This window comes from Lissotriton helveticus, chromosome 8 (genome assembly GCF_964261635.1).
Source record: "Lissotriton helveticus chromosome 8, aLisHel1.1, whole genome shotgun sequence".
In the NCBI taxonomy this organism is placed as follows: Eukaryota; Metazoa; Chordata; class Amphibia; order Caudata; family Salamandridae; genus Lissotriton; species Lissotriton helveticus.
Genome location: NC_136069.1, coordinates 268,684,390 through 268,704,932, shown reverse-complemented (window position 1 = coordinate 268,704,932; position 20,543 = coordinate 268,684,390). Strand labels below are relative to the sequence as shown.

The 20,543-nt window shown below is 42.2% G+C and overlaps 1 protein-coding gene across 6 annotated transcripts in view; it reads right to left on the bottom strand.

Moving 5' to 3' along the window:
- The window catches only part of GRIA4 (glutamate ionotropic receptor AMPA type subunit 4), a 933,658-nt gene that overhangs the window by 309,030 nt on the left and 604,085 nt on the right, over positions 1 to 20,543 (bottom strand). The window lies entirely within an intron of this gene.

Genomic DNA, 20,543 nt, shown 5'->3' with positions numbered 1-20,543 from the left:
AATCACATTAATGAAATGTAACTATTGAGAAACTGAAGCTTTATAAATGTGTGCACCAATGTCCATTTAAAATACTTACATGTATTCATTATTCACCTTTTATATTTCAAATCATAATTGCATAAGTGGTCTTTCATTCCTTATTTCACATTTGCATTTATTCTGAAAATTATGTGTTCATGTATAATCATATATTTGAAATGCACATTAAATGTTTAGTTAAAGTTAGCCTGACTAAAGGCCTTGATTTTGCAATGTGCTTTGCTTGGTCAGCGTGTTCTTTCTTTTGCAGGTGGGTTCTCAAGGTTTCATTAGAGAAGGAGTATCGTTGTTTGCATTCGTTTGCTGTGAGGAGTGAGAAGGACGTCACAGTGTGCTGCACTGAGATTAGACAGTTGGCATTAGTGCTGCGCTGTTATTGGTTGTTAAAATCGAATGAGAATTGAGTGTAAAAATAAATGATTTCTTGTTTGAAATAAAATCCTATTTGTGCTTGTTGACATTGTTGGAAAATGAAAATTTTTAAGACTATACGAAATCTGATTATGGGAGATGTGAGAATACCTGTTTGAAATGGGGAAGAGACACCCCCCAATGACACTCTAGGTCATTATATGACATAAATGTGAGTTTTCACGCATGTAATTGGCTGAGTCGGTGGTATAAGATCCCTGAGAAAGAAGCTTCATTGATGTTTTCATGCTATGGCACATTTAATTTGAGAATCAATAAAAAATCGAGGAGGGTATTGTATGAAATAAAGCCGTCTCTTAGGCCTGCACGGTTTGAAGCACTTAATGCTTGGGAGTACACAGCTCATGTTAGGCAAAGTGAAACGTATCAGGGAAGAGTCGGAAAGGAAGTGCGCAGCTGTGCCGATGCTAGATGGGATGCAGGACAACAACAATGGAGAACTGATATAATAGAGGGAACCAGACCATACCCTGCATTGATGAGTAAAGAACTCAAAAAAGGAAAGAGTGTAAAGAGAAGAAAAAGAAAGTGAATAAGACAAAATAAACAGATTACAGACGAAGACAGTGATAGTGATTCTTGCAATGATTTCCTACATGTTTTGTTATCAACACGCCCATCTCTATATAATGTTGCCCAACCTGAAGAAACATATGGTGCATTTACCAGTGGAAACACTGAAATAGCCACCGCACCAGCAAATAGAATTCAGAATCTGATGGGAGAGAGTTCAGGGATCAGTGCCCCTGTTAATTTCACAGTTCCCAATGCCCCAGAAACAGTCGCTGTTCCAGTCACTATTAATCCTGCAGTTCCTTTGTATAAACCAGATTCAGCAGGAACCATGACACATACTTTGACAGTCCCTACTGTAGTAGATATATCAGATAATGTTTCTTTATCCCAGGAATGGGAGGAACTCCTTTAGTCCCATTGCAGATGAATACCCCTATTGTTGCCTCTACAGCATCAATCATGAATCAGAAAGGATTTACTCTTGTAGGAGAGTCCACTACAAGGTCGCAAAATTCTAACATACCTATTTGGAATGCACCACAGAGTGCCATTAACAGTGGTCCCAAAGAAAGGATAGTGTCTGTTAGACCCAGCTGTTTTGGCTGGCTGGGACACATCGAAGCCAGTCGGAATCCCCTGTCCTAGATAGGATGAGTGTGATACACATGTCTGATAACCTGTGCTCACACTTGGGTATCTTGGCACAGAGCAGTCGGGCTTGTCTTCTGGGTCCATGTGTAAAGTATAAGCGTAAACACTGGTCTTTGTATTACACACTCACACACCAAAATCAACACAATATATACATTGAAATCAAAACGATCTGCACATTGAATATATCCTTCCAGTTATATGCAATTGTCAAACGTTCCCTTTAGCATCAGAACAGCATAATCATGTATGCACTATTCAGAGGTAATCAACAAAGACAACATTCCCAATATCGCATACCCCAACATTTGCAATGATCAAGAAATCACAGGTCTTTGACTAAGCTTTGTGAACCAGCCCCTTCAATCATTCAACCACCCTAGCCAATGATATACATTGCCCCTGCTGGTGATACATTGATCGGAACCACCTAAAGCAGGAAAAAACCAGTTACTTAGTGTCGTCTATCTGGATTTGATCTCCATGTGCCCGACGTTACCTGCACGAGTGGGGGATCGCTATCCCCCCCGTAGACAAAAAGTTGTGACCCAGGAAGTTGGCATGCTTCCAAGTCTGGAGAAATGTTTTCCCTCAGGGGGAGGTGTGAGCTGCTGTAGCTCCTGACACCCAGCTGTAGGTTCCCACAAGGCACCATGAAACCCTTCTGGTCATCACGATGTTCTCCACAACAAAGTACCTTGTGGCATGGATCCAGGGAGAAGGAACCAGCAACCTCAGACAGAGGTTGCGATATCAGGCACTGTTGTCCTCCCGATCTGAAGATCAAAGCCAGTCTCAGCTCAGGTTTCCTAACACCCCTCAGACACCACACGCTCCAGGGTGCAAACTAGCACAGGCCGCTGGTTGCAAGCATGGGTCCATCTGACTCTGGTAGCTTCCCCTGCATGCCTCAAACTTACCCCGTCCCCGCACCTCAGATGGGCTGCTGATCTTTACAAGCACACTCCTCTGCACAGTGGGATGATGGTGAACGTCAGAATGGTCCTTGTCCCAAATGATGATCACTTCCACCCTTTTCCGCTGCACCTCTGCGTGGTCCTTATGATCTTGTGGAAATGGCAAGATCCTTTTTGTCCCTGGGATCTCTTGGACAGGAGGCCAGGCATCTGGCTCTTGGAGAGTACTTAGGGACCCGGGTCATGACAGTTGGCACTAGCTGCAGACCAGCAACGTCCAGGCAAAATCCAACAAGTGATAGTTCCCTTCATGGAGCCCGACAACATCCAGGCCACCACAAGTCGGTGGATAATCTAGCTGCAGTCCCTCCTACCCTAAAGAGTCCTCTTGTCGATGTCTGAGTAGCAAACCACTGTAGTATGGTTCCAAATTCAAAAGCGTCTCTAACTTCTGAGGCAGAGGCCCAGTAGTTATACCCAAGGTAACCTTTGAAAATGCAATCAGTTCAAAAGGCCACCTTTGAAATGCACAGGCCCTCTCCATATTTTGTCCTGTGTGCAATCTACAGGATCACTATCTTTAGTGGGCCAAGACCCTGCCCCATGGAATGCAGGTGCCAATTCCACGTTCACTTAACCGTCCCAGAGAGGCCCAGAGAGGCCCATCATAGTCAGAGGTCTGCAGCTTCCCTTAAGCCCATAGTTTAGTTTTGCGAGAAGCAGGCCCTGTCGTACCGAACAAACCAACCAGTGCTATTCACAACCCTTGCATGTAACGCACACATGCAAATGCCCTACCCCTTCCAGACACCACACCCTGTCACCAGGGAGAACTCAGATATAGCAAGAGACATGCAGAACCTTGGCATGTAGCTTTTTAAATGCCAAGCCGAGTAACAGTAACCCATGCACAAAGGCCACACCAGGGCAAACTTGTGGCATGATCGATGAGCTACCACCGTCGATTGCAGAAACAGTGCTGCAGGCCCAATGAGGTGCATTGAGTTACATGCCCTTGATATATGTCTTATCCCTAGATATTGGCCACATGACACGGTTCTTCTGTACCTCCTACCCACCCAGCTCCATTGCCAGTAAATCTTGCCGGGTTCCTTGGCCAGAGCAAATAATAGCAGGGAAAGGGTTTAGCCCTATCACATTCCATTCTTAATAGAGAGGGAGCCAATGGAGCTCTATTGACCTTAACCTATGCTAGCAGCTCAAACAAGTTTTTAATGTGGCTTAGGAAAAGGGGGTCAACATTAATCTTTCAAGAAGTATGCTGCAGTTACTCTCGGTCAGAGGTATCAAAATAGTTCTAAGGGTTACTAAGAACAATGTGCTTGGACCAGAAATAACATGGGTATGGGCCAGAGTATTATGTAAATGAGTAAGATTGTGCCTATTGGCATGGCTGGGCTTAAAGTCATTCTGAGCAGGGTACACAAGAAATCTGTCACCCCCCCACGATCATATTAGAGATAGCGTTGGTAGGTAATTTGCACTCAAAATTGATAAGATGATCGGCCAACATAAGGGGCTTCAATTAGCTGGATCTTATTCCTTATCTCTTACCTGTATGGCTTGAAGTTTGCTAGTAAGGGATCCTGCCTATATAATATGTGAACATGCTCCAGACATGCTCCAGACATGGGAATTAGCCATGTTGTTGACTTCTCTAAAGAATTCAATTGGGATCCAAATAGGCCCCTGGATTTTCACTGGTTGCATGCCTGCCATAGTCTTTAGCAGTTCCTTAGGAGTGTGAGGCCTGTCTCATTGCAGTCAGTGCCACCAAGTTGACACATTGAGAGTCCACCAAAAAATACCCTCTACGTCCTCTGTATTAGCTTTGACTGGTGCAATGCCAAACGTTATTATTTCACCATTCACAGTATACAAAACTCTATAAATAAATAAATGGCTAGGTAAGTAAAAGCCAATAAAATCTAACCAAAGTTTCTCAATGATTTAGTTCTGTACCCAGAACTACATCAGTATTAGTCAAGTGTCTTTGATAAAAAATTAAATCTGAAACTCATTATTTACACTGGACCTTGGGTACATCTTGTTTATTTACGGCTAAATTCCTACTCACCAGACTGCTGAACAGATGCGTTGCCATCAGCTGTACATCACTTGAAGCATGACATTTTTAAATGTTTCATGAAATTAAAAAATAAGTCAAAGCGAATCAAAGTTTCCACCAGATAAGAGCACCTTTGATGTATTATCAGAGGATGTAGTTGAGGACAGGTACGCTGAAAGGCATTCATTTCTATCATTACTGTGTGCCTTATCCAGGTATGTGCTCACTAGCTCATTTCACTATTATATTAACTGTTGGCGTTTTGATTGCCCATTCAAGAAATAGATTAATGTATTATCATCTTCAACTGAAAATTAAATTGCTTCTGCTTCTCAGGAGATAGAAATATTATTGCACGTCAATAAAATGGTGTCTACGAGAAGTCTAGCCACATTATCATGAACGAGAATCACTTAAACTAAACTGGTAGGGACAATGCAATTCACAGAGCAGAAACCGTGATTACCTAAGCCTCTGTCTCTCAATCAGTACAGGAACTGAGGGGGATCCAGTTGGATTCCAGGTCTAGCTGCTAATATTGAACCAGATCCGGGATCAGCTGGATCCGGGCTGACCCCAGTGAAAGTGACAGTGTAATTTGCTGACACCGGGACACCTTCAGCAGTGCTCCTACGGTGTATGCTTTCCATTCAGAGCAACAACCTGCAGGCAGTGAGGGGCCTTTCTGATTTTCATTTCCAGATGGCCCAAAACAAAGGCCTAATTTAAAAGGCAATCAAACCGTCCTATTCTGGTATCATCTTGGCTGGGAGAATCTGGAGCCTAGCACTTATATGCCAATGCTTTGGAGGGAAGCAAAGGCACACCACTTGTTATAACTTCACAAGTACTTAAGAGAAACTAGGATATGGAGGCAGGTTTTTGACTTTACTCAACCCCTGTCTGTAAGAGGTAAGTATGCATTTTAAGAATGCCAGATGTATCTGTCTGTAAAAAACCCCACTAATTTAATGTATTTAATTTCTTTTATAGTGCTTCTCATCCCAATGCAGGGCATCAGAGTTCTTTAAATACATTATGTAAATACAATAAATCATACATACAGGTGTGTAAATCAATGTACAGGGAGTGTCACATAAGTTGAAGTTGAAGTTAAAAATTCTTGCACTGTGACCTAGCGGCTTCCTGACAGAGTGTTACAAGTTGTATGAGTCACATATTGTCCACACTGGTAGGCAACATATGTTAAAAGTGCATGGCCTGGAGAAAGACAAAGTTAGGATTTAAAATATAACACATTGGTTGGGGTTGTCTGTACTAAGAAGACTTTACTACTACCCAAAGAACACTTTTAGCAACCTTAGAATAACAAATGATTGAGAAAAAAACCATCCCTTGCAGTTTGTTTGCAGCTCCTTGATGACGATTCAAAGTTCACTGTGCTATGTTATAAGAATTGTATTAGAAGAAACTTATGAGCTGCAGGAAACAAAAGGAACAATGTGTTAAAAGCGGTAATCTGCTGAGCTATCTATGCAAAGCACAAATCTGTGATCTGGATGTAACATCCAGTACTTTGCAGCTGGCACATTAACCTTCCTTGTTGCTATATTAGTCAAACTGTGACTAGACAATACACAGATCTCTCAAGCAACTGTGTTAGCCACCAGATTTATCTAGCCATTGTTATTATCTTCTGATACTTGTTATCCACAGAAGGATGTCTGTAGCAGGTGCCTTACCCCCTAAGATATTACGTGAGCCAGAACAGATTTACATTCACATTTGTCCTTGTTGCCAATTTGTTGGCGGGAGAGTTTAAAAACAATAATGTAAAAGTCGACTGTCGGACTCTGCTTTTCATTACTCCGCCCTTTGCGACTCCACCCAATTTCTGAGGCCACATCTTGACCCCCAATTTATGAGTTTCTAGAGTCATTTTTTTCAATTACAGGTACTGCTCTCAAGGGATAAGGAATATTATTGCAGATTAATAAAAACATGGCAGAAGTTTAGAAGGTAACTCTGAGAACCGAGGACCACTCTCTAACCACCTTTTACCTTCAAAACCGACTAGGCCAGGTGGTCAAAGGCAGCCTGCAGCTAAGCTTGAACATGCATGGCCCAAAGTAAGATAGTGTGAAGTTCCAGTCTTCTACAGTGCAAACACTTCTCAGACATTTTTCAGGTGGCGAAAGCATAAGCTTTCATTTTGAGTGTCAGGAGAAAATTGCATCTATAATTTAAATTAATGGATATATTATCTCTCAACTATTCAGCTCTACTTTATCTGTAACAGATGAATGCATGGTGACTTGTGTGACATTGAAAGAGCACATGTATTCTAGCATATTTAGTTAATCACATTTCTGTCATACAAAGATAAAAGGGGCTGGGAAGTTATGTTTGATTTCAGTCTTTATGGACGCTGAGGAATACTGCGCATTTCTTTCAAACTTAATACAAGGTATTTTGATAACTGCTTCAATAGATGCAGTTCTGATTGGCAATGAATACGTGATATGTATTCTTTCAGAAAAGGGATAATCTGCTACATTTCTGGCTACCCTTCCAGACTTAACGTCAAGAGTCTAGAACCTGAAGCATCCTTCTACTTGTTCTTGTGTACATTCATGCTGCCACTGTGAGCTCCAGTTGGGGGTATTTTCTATCCTCAACATGCGGCTTCATTCTGTTCACAGTGAGGCATATATTATTTTTTCCTACTTGATCAAAGACCTACTCGCCAGCTCTCTTTCCATGCCATCACCTACTTGGGTGTTTCTCTATCCCCTTGTCACACAGCCACATCAGGGGCCAACGCACCTTGACAACTTTCTTCTCTCTCATTCCATCAAGCACTGCTCCATTCATTAATATTCATTCATCTTGCACGAGTTTTAACATCATTTAATGGAATTTTTTATCCTCATATTTTTTCTTTATTTTTATATAAACATTGTATATTTTCCTTGCCCTTTATCCTTTATGTATTACCTCGTGAGCTTTATGACCTGTGTCTTGCTGAGGACATGTTTTGATCAAGTGACAAATCAGTGTGCGAGGTCTTTTGGACAGAACTCTTCCTCTGCCATTGCTGAAGGCAGATCAGGCTCTTTATAATTAGCTTTGTATTTTCATTAAAGCAGACACTGAAGTCGAGACAAGATTATTGCAGGCATAGCCATCGCACATCACAATTGTTTCGTTGAGACATTATAATTTAAATAAAAACATCATTAGATACCTAAAACACATACAGAAATACTCCATCCTAAAAACGGCTGGACAGTAACACTAAACTATCAACTCAATGTATATATGTTTTCCTGGATTAAAGTGTTGCTTCTTGCTTTCCAAGTATGGTACAAGTCCTGGATCATAGCATACACATTTTCCCTACTGTCTACCATTTGTAAAAAAAATAAAAAAATAAAAATAAGGCAAGCTGAAGGACAAACATGAGGCTCCTCATTCGTAATGCTTTGCCTGAGGGACAGAATGGGAAAAGTGCACCATGGCCCCCTGGCCTAACTTATCCTAGTTGCAGCCCGGTGAGCATTGGCCTAGCTGCTAGCGGGAGAGCACCCAATCTGTGCTGGAGCTCCAGACGCCTCACTGTTTAATGAAACATTTCGTGCAAATACTATTCAAATGAAGCCTGGAGGAGTACCTTTCCAGACTCAATTGCTGTTCCTTTTGGAGGAGGTTCCCTTTGCAGGCTAACAGCGTTGCTCCCCAGTCCAGCCATAGCCAACAGTCACATTCAAGTCTCCATTAGGACCACTGCTAAGTTGCTTTTTTGCAGCTATTTTCGCACTCCCATCGATACTGCTTATTCGCATTGCTTGTGCCCGTTGTCTACATTTGGCACTGATGGCAGAAGCGAATAGTCTTCACAATAGTGAGATGGCAGCAGAGTTTCTCAACTGCATCACATGGTGGTCAATGTTAGAGAGAATAATCAAATAGCAGAAAGAGCAGCATACAAAATGTTGGAAGGGTTCCTCCCCAAATTATACAGATCTCTCTTCTAGTATCCAGAGGATAGCACTTTGATTGTGTCAATCACAACTAATGAACCAACCTGAACGTTATGACAAATAATTATTTTCTTTATCTGTCATTTCCCCAGTCTAGGTTTATTGCTATTTGCTCATTATAAATGCTAAACAATATATGAAAGGGGATATAGGGTGCAAAGGTGTCTTAAGAAATTGTTTAGATAGAGGTTTTCCAAGTATTTCTGAAGTTTTTGTAGGGCATGGGTCAATAACTTTTCCAGTCCCAAACGCCATAAGCACATGCTTTGAAGTACAAAAAAAGTCTCATGGAATGAGACCCACAGCAGCTGTAGCATCTGCTTCCTTCTTATGGTTTATTAAACGTTCTTGCTTCAAATTCTAAACTGATTTTGCAGCACAAACGCAGGATACTGGGCCTGCGGAATAATGTCCCCTCTTGCCTCTCATTGTGACAGACCGGATCTGGTGCATTATAGTGCATTCTGTACTGTACTAGGCACCTACACAATTTAACTGAGGCTCAGTTGTAAGCCTGGGTAGAGTTCGCTATATTCCAGTAAGCAGAACTCCGCAAAGTGTAAATAAAACTCCGCCAAGCTACGCTGAGTTCCGCGAGCGGCGGAGTACTTTACCTTATGCCGTTCACACTGATTTTTGGCACCGGGTGTTTGTCCCATGCTATCAAATTAACGGGAATGGCATAATGTGCAGCGCAAGAGGGTGCATCTTCTTTCTGGCGCTGGAGTAGAAGTTCTACTCCAGCGGCAGCTTCCTCAAAACAAACAGAGGGTTTCTCAACGCCAGTGGCAACCATCTGCGACTGCCCGCGTTGATTAATTGCGCTATGAAGCAGCCGAGCGCTGGATAATCCCCGCTCGCGCTCGTCAACTTACTGTTGGCGAGTGCGAGCGGGGAAAAAACTCTGCTGCGCGGAGCAGAGTTTTTCAGATCTTCGCAAGCTCAGTGGAGTTTAAAAAACTCTGCAAACTCTGCAAATGGAGCATAGTTCACCACCCAGGCCTACTTAGTTGTAGGCCTAGATTAACACCTTTAAAGGTAATGAAAACTCTTTCTCAACTGGGGCCTAACTATTACCCAGGGAAACAACCCGGCCCCACAGATTAAAAATCAGTTTTGATAGGATATGATTTACTGGATCAACACCTGAGTTTTCACCAAAACCCATCTGGCTTATACAATATTTCTTAAGAGACTGGGAATTGTAGGAGGTAAATTTGTTATTTGAAAGAGGATTCTTCAATGGGAGGAGCAATGCCATTTGCAGCCTTGACTTTGATATTGTACAAAGCTTTCTTCCGCCAGTGTTAACTGAACTGTTGGTTCTCCAATACCCAGAGAAAGCATTAACATTTCGCAGAATTACCACCAGCCATTGTTTTGGCCACAGATACAAAACAGAGACCCACCTTAATAAAGCTGATGAACCATTTAGGGTGCCTCAGTATCGACAGTAAACATGTCACAATCACATGTTAAACTGAGTGGGACTCTAAACATAGTAAGAATGACTTTAGAAGATGGGTGTTTGGAGTACGTGTGACAGGAGAAAAGACAGATGAACCACAAAGAACATAAATATTAAAAACATTGTAAAATGTAAGTATTATTGGACTAGGCGAACGGTGGGATACTGAATTGTTTTCCAAAGATGGTTATTGCATTAACCTAAATTGAAAAGAAAATCATGCTGTTTTTTTGCTAAGCTTCCTAGTCAGAACATGTGCCCCCGAAAATGTACAACTGCAACATGATTTCTCATGAAGAAAGGAGCTTCACCAAGGAGTTACATGGCTTTCATTTTAATTAAGCTGCAAAATTACAATTTTGCCAGGAAATTTTTTCAAAGGTGATGAACTTTGCAATTTTTCAAAATTGCGCACTTTTGCAAAGCTTCTACTGTGAGCCAAATTTGCTAGGAAAAAGCTTCTGGGGGAACATTTCCAGCAAAAGTATTTATTGACAAAATAAATTCTCACTAAAAGTGTTTTTTTGCAATGGCATTTTCTGGATTTTTCACCACAATATTTTTCTTAAAGCTTTGCAAGATTTCCTGAACTTTAGATGTCGTGTGAAGTTTTGAAAAACCTCACAAAGTTTGTAACATAGCACATCTTAATTTGTATTATGTGTTGAGATATCGTTATTCTAAAAGGTCTAGTTCTAAGTGCTCAAGTAACCACTGGCGAAACGAAAGTTGAGGGGGCCCCCTGTACGGTACGTGAGGGGCCACCACTCCGGATTAAATCTGGAGCTCTCAGGCCTCACTACCATGCAGAAGGAGCCCCCTGCAGTTTGGGGCCACCCGCACCACGGGGATGCGGGGGCCTGAGTTACGCCACTGTGGGTAACCACGATTTTGATTATGGCACACACTAGAAGTGTATGCCGAATCTGGTTATGAGTAAAGCAGATTTACCCATTTCTCAGTTGTTTTTCCTGTGCAAACTTAGCAAATTGTATGTGCAAAATCTAATACTACATATTATACGTACTTCAAACTGCTTCAGCTCGCTATCGAGAAGTAGTGCTAATCTGGGGGAAATACAACATATATTACCGTAACTTTAATTCCTCAGGCAGTATCACTGCACATAAATAAGGGGCAGCGTGGAATGAGTCCATATGACATGAAAACACCAAGAGGTCAATTCACATAGGTAAACTGAGACGAAGGTCTAACTTTACGACTTTTGGTATTCACAAAGGGTATTTACTACTTGTAAATGTCCTTTGTGAATTCCACAAGTTGAACTTTATGACTTTCGGTATTCACAAAGGGCATTTACGAGTAGTAAATGTCCTTTGTGAATACCGAAAGTCGTAAAGTTAGACTTTTGTCTCATTTTACCTCTGTGAATCGGACCTACACGATTTTTTAGTCATGCATTTACATTTTAAATCGTAAATGAATGATTTCATGTCATTTTCAGGGCTTTGGAGCTGTCTGAAGTGCATTAATTAATTTCACTGGTCTAATGTGCTCAGTAATTGCGGACAATACACCTGTGACATGATTGTTGAATATGCATTTTTATATTATGCGATTGATGTATTCATAAGAGGTTTTGGACCTTGAGAAGAAAATCTGTTCTTCCCTGCTTGCTTACAATTAAAATAAGTTGGACTTCTTCATGTGTGCTTCACCCCGCATCTAGTCTCATATATATTTTATGACCCTGTTTGCACTCATTAGAAATAATTAAGCATAGGCAGGATCTCCGACTATAAATATACAAATCTCAGATTGAAGCAAAGGTGGGCTACTAGACTCAGGCACATTTTAAACATATTTTAGTGTGTTTATTCATAGAGGAAGGAGAAGCAGTAACACTATTTCATAAGCTTGTGATGCTAAATGAAGAATCATTCATGGCTTGTGTAACCTGTCCATCTTTTTGAGTATCTTTTTGAGTCCTTTACAGTGTTTTGAGACAATAGTTAATTGAAAATTGCTTCAGATGATACAAAACAGTAAAAATAAGGCAACTCTCCTTTATATCAAGTGATCACTAGACAATAACTAGACAATAACTCTATTTAGATGCTAAGAGAAGATCCTCTTGCTTACTACACTTCTTTTTGCTTTTCATAAACTTCTCATGTAATTTCACAATAAGTACTGGAATCCAGTGGCAAAATGTTGTCAATATTAAGGCAACGAGGGACAAGACCTATTATTCAATCATACTTAAAAACTTTCCACATGACTAGGGCGTGATCAAGCTAGCCATAAACTTGCATCCAAGAGCACATGGAAATTGAGAATATGATCTTCATCAAATAGAAATCCAAAGGCTGATCTCCACCGATCAAACAATTAGCTAAGGGACACGTGAGACAAAATACATGGGAAAACTGGAAAAAGAATGATGACCGAGGAATTAGAATTAAAGTCCAGAACATCTTTTTTTAGGCAGGACCAGCCCGTGCAGGTAAGAGCGGTGAAATGGTGGTATGAGGACAGAGAACGACAAGGGATAATTAAAGTTAAAAAAAAGAAAACAACTTATCTTGCGCACGCCGCATCTCCGACTAAGCAATGCGGCGTGCGCAAGTTAAGTTGTTTCCTTCTTTTAAAATGTAATTTTCCCCGTCGTTGTCTGTCGACTCCCTCCTCAACCAGCTCCATGGGCCATATCTGCATGGGCCGCTCCTGATTATAGGTATATTTCAGTTTCATTGTAACCTGCATCCAAAATGAACACTGTAACTCTGGTTCCCTTGGTGATGTCATGCATTCTTCAATGGCCACTGGGTTTAAGTATTGGACACAGTCATTCCTACTATGACTTATGGACTATTGCTCAGCTCAGCTCTCTTTTACACAGCTGGACACAGACTGCAGGGAGGTGGGCTGACTACTTATATCATTGGTAAGGTATTTTGCAGTGGCCAAACAACTGAGCCATGTCAATTCTTAATTGACGTCTTTGCCCCGGCCATAAGCTGAACTGGTGGAACAGGCTTAATGCTGAGAAGGTGACTGCAATAGAATGTTCATACCTTTTTGAAGAAGATGCAAACTCACAACCAGATCCACGCTACTTGACATATAATCTGTGATGCAGAGACACAAAGAGAGCAACACAGGTGAGAACACAGGCAAGGAGAAGAGACCTGCATTCCAACCACCACCATCTTGGTGGAGCACCTGCCAATGTTGGAACTTCATATGTTCAGTGGGGAAATCCATGCTGCAGTACCACACCCTATATGGGGAAAAAGCCTTTACACTGTGACTTGAACCACGCTGCGCCTTAACAACACGGTCCGAGCCGCGAATGCATCTTCACAACAGGTTCTTTTACCATGCATGTCATTACAACAACCTACTTTAAGGAAAGAGTTGTTGGACTGATGTTGGACTTTAAGTTCAACACGTTCCCTACTGTTGCACTAACTGGAGTTAAAATAGTAAATTATACTATTCCAAAGTCCAGCTCTTTCGTTAAGACAAGTCGTCGTAATGATTTGCGTGGTTAAGGAATGCGTTGTAAAGATGCACTTGTGGTTTGGACCGTGTTGTTAAGGCAGGCATGGTAAATGCCCGTGTGGTTCCCACATACTACCCCGTTATTAACCTCACCACTTATCACAGACTCATCTCAGACCTGGGAGAATGAGAGGCTCTGGTCATGACAACCTGTACAAGTTTACCAGCTAGACTAATAGCCATTCTCCCCTCATTAGGGGGCAGATAAAAAGAATGGACCCCATGACTTTTATAGGCTGCCATCAAATGTTAATTGGATCATGGCTCTATCGTGGAATACTTAGTCAACCATGTAACAAAGGAATTCTATCTTGGGGTAACCCCTGCAGGCCAGTGGAGTGTAGAACACTGTTGGGGAGCACAAAAAGTGATATTTAGATCATCTTTCAGGGGACCATTTAAATTAAGCCTCTGTGCAGACAACTTACCAGTTGTGTCATATGATGAAGTGAAGAGCAGGAGGGCACATCACAAACTTTCAGCCCCACAATACATGCAGGAGTTTTCAGCTCTGATCACGTTCATCTTCCCTATCACCCTCTGCAGTGAACAGCAACTACCTCTGGTGTCTTTCATTCCTGTTCAGGCTGCAGTGGATATGAGTCTAAAACTGTAAGTCTAAAGCAGTGGCACGCACAAACATTTTCTGGCTGACCTAAGATTTTGCGATGGTGCTCTTTTGGTACAAAGCGAGTAAGAGGATTGCATCGATTTACTTATAATTATAAAAGCCCGGGGGTACCATACTAAATTATGATGCACCACATAAGTGCCTTAGAAGCCCTTTATAAAATATAGTCCATAACTGAGTATCTGACCATATCGTCAACTTCCTAGAGGATCTGCATAGGGACACCAAGGCGAATGTCAGATATGCTCAGGATCTCTGTGTGTCTAGGGATTTTAAAGTTGGGAGAGGGGTAAGGCAGGGTTGCATTATGGCCCCTTTTTTGTTCAACCTTTATATAAATGATCTAGATAGGGCCTTGGTCGAGACAGGGGCAGATTTTCCATATGTAGGGGGACGGGGTCTTCCCTTCCTCCTATATGCGGGTGATGCGGTCCTCATAGCCAGAACTGACAGGGGACTTCAAACCCTGCTTGATACCTTTTTTAACTTCATGGGGTCCAGAGATTTGGCTATTAATAACACCAAATCTTACATAATGCAGGTAGGGACACGGCCCAAGAAAAAGTATCTTTTTAGTGTAGGCCCCAAGAAGGTCCCCCTGACCACTGTTTTTTCGTATTTGGGGGTTTTATTGGATGACCGTCTGAAGTGGGGGCCGCTCATTCCAAAGAAAAAGGGGGAGTTTACAAGGGTAATCGCTGCTATTTTTAACTTTGCTGCAAAGATGGGTAAGCGCCCAATTGCAGCTACGTTGAAAATCTACCAGGCCAAAGGCATAGTAACTGCCTGTTATGGCAGTGAAATTTTGGGACATACCACTACAGACGTATTACAGGTGGTTGAGAAAAATTTCTTAAAGTGCCTGTTGGGTGTGCCAAGTGGTCTATCAAATCTTGTGGTTCACGAGGAATAGAGGGTACCTTACCTATGTGACACCTGGCTATGAGCCCCATAGTGTTCTGGCTTAGGTGTTGGCTGAACAAGTATTTCGTTCTCAGCCAGCAGATTATAAATGATTGTACGAGCCTTGACTATATGTCTCGAATACCATGGATGAAATATATCAGAGGTTGTTTTGTAGAGCTGGGGCGTCCTGAAATTTTTTAAAGCCTGACACCATTGTGAAAAAGGATGTGGCGTTTGTAAAGAAAGCCTTTAGCTGAATAATGAAGCTAGAAAGAGATGAGTTGGAAGTGAGAAAACCTAGGGCCATATTATCAAGAAAAGGCAATAATTTATCGCCGCTTTTATCGGCAGGAAACTGCCGCTAAAAAGTGGCGCTAATGGGCTTGATAATATGCCCTTATGAATTCCCATAGAAGCCCAGGTTGTGGTGTTAACCTGGGCTTCTATGGAAATTCACAAGGGCATATTATCAAGCCCACTATCGTCGCTTTAGCGGCAGTTTCCTGCCGATAAAAGTGGCGATAATGTATCGCCCTTGATAATATGGCCCCTAGTGTCCATACATTTCTGGCGCTAAAAACCAACTCATCGACAGAGCCTTATCTCCTGGGGTCACTGTCCACATATGAATGGTTTTTATTGTCCAGGTTTCGTCTGGACCTTTTTCACTTGTTATTGGCCGTTCCAAAAGGGTGTAGCAGAGGACAGGTGTTATGTTATGTTATGTTATTTTAATTTATAGAGCGCACGTATACCCGTAGGTGTCTTGGCGCTATGGACAGTGAGGGGGTCTGCACTAGCGGATAGTTCTGAAATAGCCAGGTCTTCAAGCCCTTCCGAAAGCCGATAAGAGAGGGGGAGTTTCTAAGCTCGAAAGGAAGAGAGTTCCAAAGCTTGGAGGTGTAAAAGTGTAAGCTGCGCCCACCCCATTGCACAGTGCCGATTTTTGGTACCTGGAGAAGTTTAGAGCCTGAGGAACGGAGGTTCCTGGTGGGTTCGTACCAAGAAAGCAGATTTTGGAAAAAGATCGGCCCTTTATTGTTTAGGACTTTGTAGGCTAAGGACAGCACCTTGAATTTAATCCGTTGCTCCACCGGAAGCCAATGTAGCTTGCGAATTTCGGTGGTGACCGAGTGGTTCCTGGGGATGTTGAGAAGAAGTCGAGCAGCTGAGTTTTGCACACTTTGGAGTTTTTTGAGACATTGTTTTTGTGCATTTCCCAATAATCCGTTGCAGTAGTCCAGTTTAGACTGGATTAAGGCTGTGACTACAGTTTTTCTGGAATCTGCTGGAATGTATGGAAGAATCTTCCTGATCTTTTTGATAAGAAAATGGCTTGCTAACACCGTAGCGTTGGTGTGATTAATCATAGAGAGTTGAGGATTGAACCACTCCCCCAAGTTCTTGACTTTTTCCGCCAGTCTAGGGGTTCACTCATCTCCACTGGCCACCAGAGGTTGCCCCAACCCGGTAGAACATTGCCGAAAGTCAAGATCTCTGTTTTATTAGAGTTTAATTTAAGGCAATGGGTGTTCATCCAGTGGTTGATCGTCCGCATGCAGGTTTGAAATTGTGCGGCGGGAGATGGTTCTTTTTTATGTACTGTTATGAAAATCTGCGTATCGTCCGCATAGGACGTGAGGCAGAACCCAAAGTTCTGAATTAGTGGGGCCAGTTCTGAGACATACACGTTAAAAAGTGAAGGGCTTAGGGAAGAGCCCCGGGGCACTCCACAAGGAAGGGTGTATGCTTCCGAATGACAGGCGTCCAACTCAACCGTGAGTCTTCTGTCTTTGAGGAAGGAGGATAACAAAGCCAAAGCTGCGCCCCTGATCTCTAGCACCATGTGGCTGCGATGGCGTGTCTCCAAATTTTATGAGGTACCCCGGAGACATTTTTTACTTCCCCTTTTAAAGAGGCTGAAATTTAATTAGGTTCGCCGTGCGCTTTTGTACCTGCAACTGTGTAAAGCAGATTGTATTTTTTTCATTGTGGGCTACTTGGGCTACTTGAAATCTACGGTGAGAACCAGGGCTTGCCGGGAAACTTAGCTACTTTACTGGTAGAAGGCGCGCCTTGTTTTAATGTGTGGTACATATGTTTTTTTATCAATGGATTCATTTTCTCTTTTACTATTGATATGAACTGTAATTGTTTTTTAACTTTATGTTTTAAATGATATTTGGACGTTGTGTAACTTTTATGGTTTTAAATATGTAAAACCAAATAAAGTTGTTTTTGATTTGATTTGATTTGAGTATCTGACCAAAATCCATATTGACAACCACTCCCAAATATATTCTCTGTTTTAAGTTGAGTAGTGAGCACCTTTTAAAGGTGTGTCCGTGGTTCTACTCTCCACTGAAATACTGGTGTATGTATCACAAAACGATGCACCCTAAGTCCATTGGGTCAGTAAAATTGATAAAACATGCAAAGATACAGACAGCTTTATAAGGGGGATTTGAGTTCCCCACACAGATATTTGTCATTACAAATACTTTCTGTCAGTAACACATCCCAAGATGTGATACGATTTAAAAACACTTTACACAGAGTTTGGAATTCTCATTGCAGTATATATTTAGAAATATTCCAACATCCCTTTTAGCAGGCAATGCCAGCATCACCTGCCCAGGGCCAGTTTACACAAACCCAGCAACATTTCTGGCCTGATTCTGCTTGAAGAGCAAAACGTTTGGCTACACTCCATATGTCAAGCAATAGGTAATGCCAGTCATGCCACATGCCAATAAATAGCCATACACAGCCCCCATATGGCCAAAAACTAGCATGGGCAGCCTCCACATGTCTGGCAAACACATATGACCAGTTTTCAGTCACATGTATCCATAGTTTCCACATTTCTAGGCACATAAGTGATTTGCCGCTGTTGAAGGAAATTACCAAACGTTTTTCGAAAAGCTGTTCTGTAAATACTATCACACAAACTTGATTTTCCCAAAAACTTCTTATGTTGATAACCCTTGCTTGGTGGAATGTGGGATCGTATGAATTTCATTTTTCCCACCTACTTTTGATTTCCATGCCCAGACAGGGCAGCTTTATAATATGATAAGTATACGAGTTACGTGTTTTAACCCGTTCCGAACTCACGTGGGCCAACGGCTGATGGGAGCACTCCCTCCCTGGTGCTGCGCACAACCGTTGGCCGACGCAGCCCCGCCCACCCTTCAGAACACCCGCACCATGGCGGAATGTCCGTCGCGGTAAACGGGTTAAGTTGGTACTGCAGCGACAAATGTTTTTGAACTTTCAGTGCATTTCATTTTTTTGATGTAGTGTTCTTAGAAGATGTTACTCTTTAGTTCTTTCCTGAAATGAAGGAGCCATGGCTGGTCCTGGTGGTTGTAGGGTTATCATTCCAGGTCCTCTGTGGGCACAGGGAGAAGGCCTTTTTCCTGTTTTACTTTGTTTCATTTTTTAGTCTCCGGTCTAGCAGTGTCTTGGCAGCAGGTGTGTCCGGAACCATTGTAGATGGTGAGCTTACCAGCCAGATTGGTGGGGGTGCTTGTCAAGATAGCTTTGTAGACTCAGCTGGCACTGAATTAGGTACAGATCACTGGGAGAGGGGCAGTGCTTAATTTTTTTTTTTTTAAAGTGCCAGGGCTCTTCTCAGAAGGCCACTGCAGCTTGCACCACACATTGCTCCTGCCATGCTGCAAATAAAAGTAACAAAACAACTACTAACCATCACACTCCTACAAGTATGAGAATTTGGACTATTTCAGGCCCCCAATCTATAAGAATGGCTTGGGTGGCAGGGAATGGTAATTTTTAATGTATATTGAATTAATAATGAACTGTTGTTGTGGTCATTTCTAAATTAGCCAGATAGTACCACCTTGTGGCAACCTAGCTATCACAAGCACCAATGTTGACATTTAAGTGCCAGTGCCAGCACCGGAAACCAAGAGCTCAAATTAAGAACTGTGTGTGGAAGCAATTTTTTTAAATTACAAAGTGGTTTTGCATTCTAAAATGACTACTTTCACACAGAACCCAACAGACCCGGTTTTAGCGGGTGGGCCAGGCCCACCCAAACACGAGCCTGGCCCACCCAAACAGGAACCGTGGCCCTGACGTCAGGGGGGCAACAGCAAATGGCCACGGCAATTAAAACGTTCATCTGAACGTTATTTTTCTTATTTTTCTAGGAGTTGCATGATTGGGCCTGGGCTTTTTCTCACAGGCACCCCCAATCACACATCTCCTTTAGGAAGGTGGGTTGTGTTCCCGCCCACTTGTGCAGGTACAGGGGCATGGCGAAGGGGAGAAATCCTCTTTGGCACCGGGTAATGTGTGTGCACTGTCCTACTGCGTGGATATTTCAGCGGTGGAGAAAATGAGTTTGTTGATCCAGGTTCACTTTTCCTGACCCTGATGTGTGTATATTAGTTATTGTAAAAAAAATCTATGAGGGCCCAGCATGACACATACTTCGTGTATGCTGTGTATATTTTATATTGTTGTATCGTTATCATGACGGATGCAAGACACAACTACTAAAATGTCCAGATAACTCTGGTGATTAATGATCCTGCTGGAGAGCAATATTTTGTCTGTTCCTAATTTTTAAATGCAGATAAACTGTATTTATGCGGATAGCTCAGTGGGTTACTTGCAGTACAGAAGTTACAATCCTAAAATAGGACAGTGACCTATGAACTGACATCAAAGAGCTGCATACAAACCTGAATGGTATAATTAGAACTTTTTTTTTGGTGTTGCAATATAGTTAGAATTTACCCTGTCTTTCATTACTCTAATGTTGCTATAAAGAGTTTGTTTTGGCAGCTATTCATTTTAATCAGTAAGGCCAACTCTGCAACCACTGGGGTATGATTTAAGTCCTGTGTTTGTGCTTCTCCAGAACAAACCCTCCTAAAACATGCTGCCCACCAGTATGGATGACATGTGATACCTACACCTTATAATCCTCATAGGCTTATGTGACATTCCCTATAGACTGATTTACATACTTGTATGATTCATTGTCTCTGCATGATGTAAGTACTGTGACACCCTACGCTATGAGTAGCGCTATACAGCAAATCAAATCGAATATGAGAAAGGGCCTACAGAGAGATGAAGGACACTTTTGGAGGGTGACTATTAAGGAATCCAAGGAGGAGGTCATGGGGGACTACGGAAAGATGAAGTGCACTGTTGGAGGGTGGTAGTCTGAGGAGGAGATGATGAGGGGGAGAAGCTATGGAGCGATGAGCGGCACAGGTGGAGGGTGGCAATTAGGGAATCCGAGGAGGAGGTCAATAGGGGAAAGGCTATGGAGCTATGAGGGGCACTGGTGAAGGGTGGCAGTGAGGGAATCCAAGGA